The 7,300-nt window shown below is 47.1% G+C and overlaps 1 non-coding gene across 1 annotated transcript; it reads right to left on the bottom strand.

Moving 5' to 3' along the window:
* Positions 1 to 683: 683 nt before the first annotated feature.
* Positions 684 to 842, bottom strand: LOC121154423. The gene has a single exon (XR_005883514.1). It is a non-coding gene; the product is annotated as a U1 spliceosomal RNA (small nuclear RNA).
* Positions 843 to 7,300: the final 6,458 nt, after the last annotated feature.

The raw sequence follows: 7,300 nt of genomic DNA on the forward strand, positions 1-7,300 counted from the left end.
TTCTGAGAAGCAGTTTGCAGTGTATGCCAAAGTTTTATAAATATACATAACCAGCAGTTTCACTTCTAGGAATTTATGCTAAAGGAAAATCAATTGTGAAGACAGATATACGCACAGAGCTATTTAAGGCAGCACTGATGGCTCTTATCTGCAAGGGAAGGGAATTGGAGTGAGCATTTGGCACAGCAGCACTTAAGATGCAGCCCATGTAAGAGTGCTCCACTTTGGACCCCAGCTTCCTGCTGATGCACACCTAAGAGGCAGCCGGTGATGGCAAAACCCACACTGGTCCTCGTGTGGGCCTTGCCCAGCCCTAGCAGTTTTGGATTTGGAGAGTGAAACAGCAGATGGGAGATGTGTCTGTCAAATGAATAAAATGAACTAATTAATTAACTTAAAAGGGAAATCAACGAAGTGTTCAAAAATAAGTGACAGACTCAGTAAATTATGTAAATATAAGCAAAACAATATTGTGAAGCCATTGGACTTCCCACGCTATAACAGATTGAGTGTTACATATTGAAAACTGTTTAGATTTTTGGTAAAGTTTGAAGAGTTACAAAGCACAATAAAACCATTTTGTGAAGTTACACATCATTTTGGGTGATGGTATTTGTTCTCGCTTCCTTGGGGGTTCTTTTTTCTATGACTTCTGTATTGAACATGGATTCATTTTTTTTTCCCAGGGGAAAGCACGAACGCAGTCCCCCACTATCACAAATTATGCAGTTTCCCACATTTGGGGAAATCGCAGGGATCAGCACATCCCAAGTGCAATGGATGAGCCTTGCCCTGGGAAAACCACCTGTGTGATCGTGGCATCTCCCCTGCCAGGTAAGTATCATGGATTCCTTTTATAATTTGAAAAGTAATATGAATAATAAGTATCTCAATGCTTAACTACTTATGAAATTCTTGCTATGCATTTTATGTCTGTAGACCTTGGTTACAGCAGAGATAGGGCTGTGGTTTTAAGTGGTTACAGGGCCCTACCTCTGGCTCACATCTCTTAAGTAGCAAGTAAGTTTTCTGACTCATCAGAAGGGCAGATCCTCTGAGCCAGGGTCAAAGTCAGCTAGTTGTCTTTTTTTTTTTTTAAGTGAAAACAATTACTTGAACTCTCAGACCTGTCTTAACCTTTATAACCATTAACTTGTTTGTTTAAACTAGAATATTGAACCTAATGATTTTGGCCCCCTCTTCAAGGAAAACTAAATTAGTTGGAAAGGGAACCAAAGGAAATTAGTAAAAAATAATTGCACGGTTAGAAATTGGCCTCTATAATGACTTGCCAGAGGAAGTCATTTAAAGAATAAAACTCGGGCCCGGCGCGGTGGCGCAAGTGGTTAAAGGTCCTCGCCTTGCACGCCCGGGATCCCATATGGGCGCCGGTTCTAATCCCGGCAGCCCCGCTTCCCTTCCAGCTCCCTGCTTGTGGCCTGGGAAAGCAGTCGAGGACAGCCCAAAGCTTTGGGAACCTGCACCCGCGTGGGAGACCCGGAAGAGGCTCCTGGCTTCGGATCGGCATAGCATCGGCCCGTTGCGCTCACTTGGGGAGTGAATCATCGGACGGAAGATCTTCCTCTCTGTCTCTCCTCTCTGTATATCCGCCTTTCCAATGAAAAAATAATAAAAATAAATCTTTAAAAAAAAAAAAAAAAAGAATAAAACTCAGATTTTATGGGCTACCATAAACTTTGAAGAACGTGACAAGAATCAAAGCATTTGAATTGTTACAGAGATGGTTCACAATAGTCATTAGACTAGCCTGTTATTTTACTTTGTCTTTAAGATTTATTTATTTGAAAATCAGAGCAAGAGAGAGAGAGCAGTTGATTTTGTATCAGCCAGTGTTGGGCCAGGCCAAAGCCTGGTCCCCCACATGGGTGACAGACACCTGGGCATCTCCCGCTGCCTTCCCAGGTGCCATAGCAGCACGCTGGAGCAGATGGGATGCTGGTGTTACACGTAGCTGCCTAACATACTGCACCACAACAGCAGCCCCTTGTCCTGTTCTTTATTTTTTAATTTTTTGTCCTGTTCTTCAGTAACTGTTGGGTTGAGTGTCCAGTGCTGTGTCTATAAGCATCTATAACCATTTGAATGTATTACTAAAGAAAATAAATCCCTTTCTTTAAAATATTTTTTAAAAAAGAATTCTTCCAAATAAGGACTTAATACATTATCATCTAAGATCCTCTGCATATTTAAGGTTTTCAAGGGTTTCAAGTATCTTGGGAAATCTTCCAGTCTTGGTAATCATCTGCTGCCTTCCTGGGCCATAAGCAGAAACCTGGATTGGAAGTGGAATAGCTGCTAAAGGAAGCAGCACCGATACGGGATATAGGCTTAACCACAGTGCTGAGCCCTAATTTTTAAAAAATAGCATGATACAGTACAGTGAATGCAGACAAAATGTTCTGTTAGTGTATTGGTACATATTAATTTTTTGAAGATTTATTCATTTTCATTGCAAAGTCAAGAGACAGAGAGGAACATCTTCCGTCTGCTAATTCACTTCCCAGGTGGCCGCAACAGCCAGAGCTGCACCAATCCGAAGCCAGGAGCCAGGAGCCTCTACTGGGTCTCTCCCTGGTGGATGCAGGGTCCAAAGGCTTTGGGCCATCCTTGACTGCTTCCCTAGGCCACAGGCTCCCTGCTAGGCTATCACACCAGGCCCTGGTACATATTAATTTTAAAGGGTGCAGTGGAAGAAAATGGATGCAAGATACTAAGAATGGTGCTGTTCAAATTTGCACACTCCCAGTGGCAACAGAATAATACTAACAACTACTTTAGAAATCTGGTCCAGAAAAATAATCACGTATTAATCAAGAATCACTTAAATACCTTGGAGCACCAAAACAAAAATGAAATAAAAAACCTACAAAAGACACAACTGTGAGAGAGGAATTAGTTCCGTGCCACCCATGTGGGAGGCCCAGGAGGTGTTCCAGTTCCTGGCTCTGGCTTGCGCCAGCCCTGGGTATGTGGCAATCTGGCAAGTGAACCACCAAATGTAAAATGTCTTTCTCTCTGTTTCTCCCTCTCTAACTTGGCCTTTCAAAACAATCATTTTTTTTTAAAAAGTCATCAACATGCATGCAGTCGATGTTTGTATACATCAGCCCTTGTTCTAAGCATCTCACCAATGGCTGCGCACACGAGCCTTCTGATTCTATGAGGCAATCAGCATTGCTATTCCCTATTTCCCAGATGAAGAAACTGAGACACAGAGAGATGACACTGCGGTCACACACTCGGTGAGTTGTGAAGCCGAGACGCAAATCCAGGCAGTCAGGTGTCGGTGGCCATGTGCGCAAGCGCTAAGCAATCAGGTAGACACATCACTTTGCGTACTGATATCTCGTAATGATTCTGAGCTTTGAGTAGTGCAGCCTGCACAATTAGAAGTATACAAGTAAATCACTGCAGAGAAAAATAGCTTTTCTAGTGGAGAATTTGAGTTGGAACAGATTTTCTTGACTTGCTTTCTGACAAATCCATGTGAAGGTGGACGTAGGGAATGTGGAGAGAGACTTTGTTTATTTTAAATGCAGTTCTTGTAAACTATTTGGATAAGCAAAGCATAACAGAGCAAATTTATTTTTAAAATGTGGGCTATCCTTTGAAAGCTATTTTAAAACATGATTTTTAAAATATTATCTCATTAAAAGCACAATAAGGTTTTTTGATTAATGCTTAATTTTGTATCTGACTTTAAAACCTCCATACTATTTTTAATTAAAGAGGAATGCAACTGGGACTTAGGTAAGAAAACAAAATTACGACATTAACAGCATAAACAAGCATCTCTAAGGTAACATTTTTCTTTTTTCCATGATGGGATAATCACTTTCTTTCTCAAGGGAAATGCCACTGACTTAATCTGTCTGCAGCCTGCCAGCTGGTAAAGTAGCAAAACCTCAACCAGGTAGAACTTGAGCACAGCATGTTCCACTCAACCTCGTTGTAACAAACAAGCAAACAAACTGATTTTACCTCCTAGCACATGGGTAGAGCCTCACTGTGTATTCAGACACTGCAGCTGCACTGAGCTTGAACTCTAGGCTACTTCTTGTTTCCTTTTGGGATCTTTCAGCCCTTCTGAGAAATGTGAAATTAGGAATAACAATTGAAATCCCTTCTGACCCTAGAAAATTCCAAGCACATTCAATTGCTATTGCTCTCTACGTTGCTACACAGGTTGTCAAAGGCAGCCCTTCCAGCCAGAGGGAGAGAGGAGCGAAACTAGCAGACCATTCCTCCCCGTGGACGCTGACGGTTGGTTTGTGCCCTTCGCAGCCGACTCCTACACTTGCATCTGACACGTGAGTCACAGGATGCTAAAGGAGACCTTTCCTGACCATGTCACTGCAAGGTGCAGGTGTATATTTACATGGCAGCTACTGGAACTTTTGCTGCCAAAAGTTCCACCCACTGTGCTTCCACTTCCTTGGTGGCTAATACATGTCACTGTGTGGGTATGACTTTCATGGGTGCTTGTTGTTGTTTGTTTGTTTGTTTTTGCCTCTAGGTTCAATTTTATATTGCTGATCCAACATGAAATGCCTTTTTCTCCTCTTTCTGTATCAGGCCACTCCTGCCACCTAGCCCGTGGAGGCCTTTTATCTTTTGCATTTTTCACCTGTGAAATGGGATGACTCCTCTGATGTGCCTCTGTAGCCTTGTGAGAATTGAGAGTCTGAATGTAGAGCTTAGCCAAATATCCAGGGCATACTGTTAGCTGTACGGTTACTATCATTGCATGTACTGGCTGTTAGCTAATGCTGTTACTATTTTGAGTTGTGTAGTTTATGGTGCCCCACCCTCTCTGGCTTATTCTTCCTCCTCTTCACTTCAGCTCCTGGGATCCTCCATCTCTCAGTCTCATAGTGCTTTTGGAATCAAGACAACACCGTCACTCGGCGCTCTTGCTCCTTAATGCCAGGTTCTCACTGCAAGGGTTTTGCCCGTATTATTTCCTTTGAAACCCCCTGCAAGTTAGTTTTGTCTTCCCCATCACTGCTGAGAAGTCACTTCCTTCTGAAGCCTGCCCTCTCACTGTGCCGTGTCCCTCTCCTATAGCACATTTATGTGACTGCTATGTGTTACTACTATAGGTTTATTTCTGTTTCCTCCCAGAGACAGTTCAGACGGAGCTTTTGTTATGCATCCCACACAGCCTTGCTTCTTTCACTGATTCCTTGCCTTAAAAAAAAAAAAAAAAAGCGATATAAATGTTCCTGTTGCCTAGTCGCTTTCCAGAATTCATCCAGTTGCCTGCGTTCCCAAGGCCACCTGCCGTGGTCAAAGCCACATTACTTCCTGGAATGGTATAGTACCTCTCAACACATCTCCTTTCTCTTCCCCCAAGACTGATACCCTGGCCTATTCAGAAGGCAACTACCCTGTCCTTTCATTACAGTCATGCGTTTTTTTTAAGGACAAGAGTCCTTTCTGAGAAATGCATCACAAAGCAATTTTGTGGCTGTATAAATATCACTAGGCACATTTACACAAACTCAGATGGTGTAGGCTACAGGTATGTACATCATGTTGCTTTGCTGAAAACGGTAGGCTACTGGAATGAAGGTTGTATGTATTTAAGCACAGAAAAGGCACGGTATCACTAGCAGGTGACAGGGATCTCAGTTCCTTTATCATCTTCCAGGACCACAGCAGTAGTCCTCCGACTACTGAGGGTCTCCGCCTGACCATGTGCAGGGGCCCAAGTACACGGTCCAGCTCTAGTGGCCCATCCCTGCTTCAGGCCTTGGCTGGGCCTCTGCTTGGAACTCCCAAGTGCTCCTGTCCTTTGCTTCTGCACTGCAGTGTCACCTTCTCTGTGAGACCATCCCCATGAGAAATTGTGCCATTCCCACCTCACACAGAACTCCATTTCCTTAGCCAGCTCTACCAGTGGACAGGTTGTCCATCTTTCTTTTTTTTTTCTGTGAATCTTGTCTACTCTCTATTCCCAGAACGCAGCAGAGATCATTGTAGGCACTGCTGTGCTCCGCTACACGAATGTGGAAGCCCCACAGCTGTGTACTTAGCCCTGGCACTGCCAGGGACCACCAAGGCCAACCCGCAATGCAGAAATTCCCTACTAGGGAACTGCACCGCTGAAGGGCCCACCTGCTGCTTCTGGTTTTCCGTCATTATTGCTTCAGCCTAAGAAACCCTGCCTACCTGCCCAGTCCTTCCTTGCACCACCTTTAAACCAGGGAACATTAAAACGAGATGAAAAGTTGTCAAGGTCCAATGAGATCATGGTTAACGACAAAGTATTGAAAACCGCGAGGCTGCCCCATTTCTTCACAGTTCTGTCACCTCCGATGCTCTCTGAACCCGCGACGACGGTCCAGCCGGCGTGCTGCTTAATTCAACTCAGGTGTACACTGAAGATGTTAAAAATCAGACAGACGAAAGGAAGCCATGCCTTGTCTTTATTTGGGGCTTCGGGGAGAATTTAGATTTGCTGCTAAGACAAGTTTAAGGCCTGGAGCTTGTATCTGCTTCTATTCCTCCTAACCCAGCCCAGGCGCTGCCTCCCGGGAAAAGCACCCGTTAGTCCTTTCTGCAGAACGCCCCCTCTTAACCGCCGGCTTGAAACCGGATCTCGGCTAGGCTCGCTCCTCATCTTCCCAAGCCCGGCTGCTTAGGATAAAGCCGCCAGGCCAAGTGCGGACACACCCACCGCATCGCCACGGCATCCACCCCGGCGGATGCAAACCCGGCCCGGCGGGGGGACGCTCGCTCTCGGCGCCGCTGAGGAAATCCTTCCTCCCTCCCCGCCCCCGTAAGGCTGGGCTCGCGCCCGTGCGCCCCCGCCAGGAGGCCCCCAAACACGGCCCGCAGCACTCGGGGCCGCGGGCGGCAAACTCCGGCCGGGCCTCGGGTACCACGCGCCCGGGGGTGGGGGAAGAGGGCCAAGTGGCCCTGCAGCATCTCGCGAGATCTCGCCGGCTGGGCCCCAGCGCTGCGCGTTCACAACTGGAAAAAAAAAGAAAGCGCGCGAGGCGGCGGCGCAGCCCCCCGAGCCTCCTCACGGCCGCCGAGGGGCCGGCGCGGCGGGGAGCCCCGGGCGGGCGACGAGCGGCCCTGCCTGCCCGTCCCCCCGGGCCCGGCGCGGCGCGACCCTCCCGGACGCGAGCCGTCCCCACGCCCGCCGCTCGGCAGCAGGCCGCTCCGGAGGGCCGCCGCGGTGGGCGGGCTGAGGGGCGGAGAGGCCGCCGGCTCCGCCTCCCGCGTGCAGCCCGAGCCGCCGCGGCCGCGGCCCCGCCGAGCCTTTAAA

The sequence above is a fragment of the Ochotona curzoniae genome, unplaced genomic scaffold (genome assembly GCF_017591425.1).
Source record: "Ochotona curzoniae isolate NIBS_2020 unplaced genomic scaffold, NIBS_Ocur_1.0 contig_1, whole genome shotgun sequence".
Lineage (NCBI taxonomy): Eukaryota > Metazoa > Chordata > Mammalia > Lagomorpha > Ochotonidae > Ochotona > Ochotona curzoniae.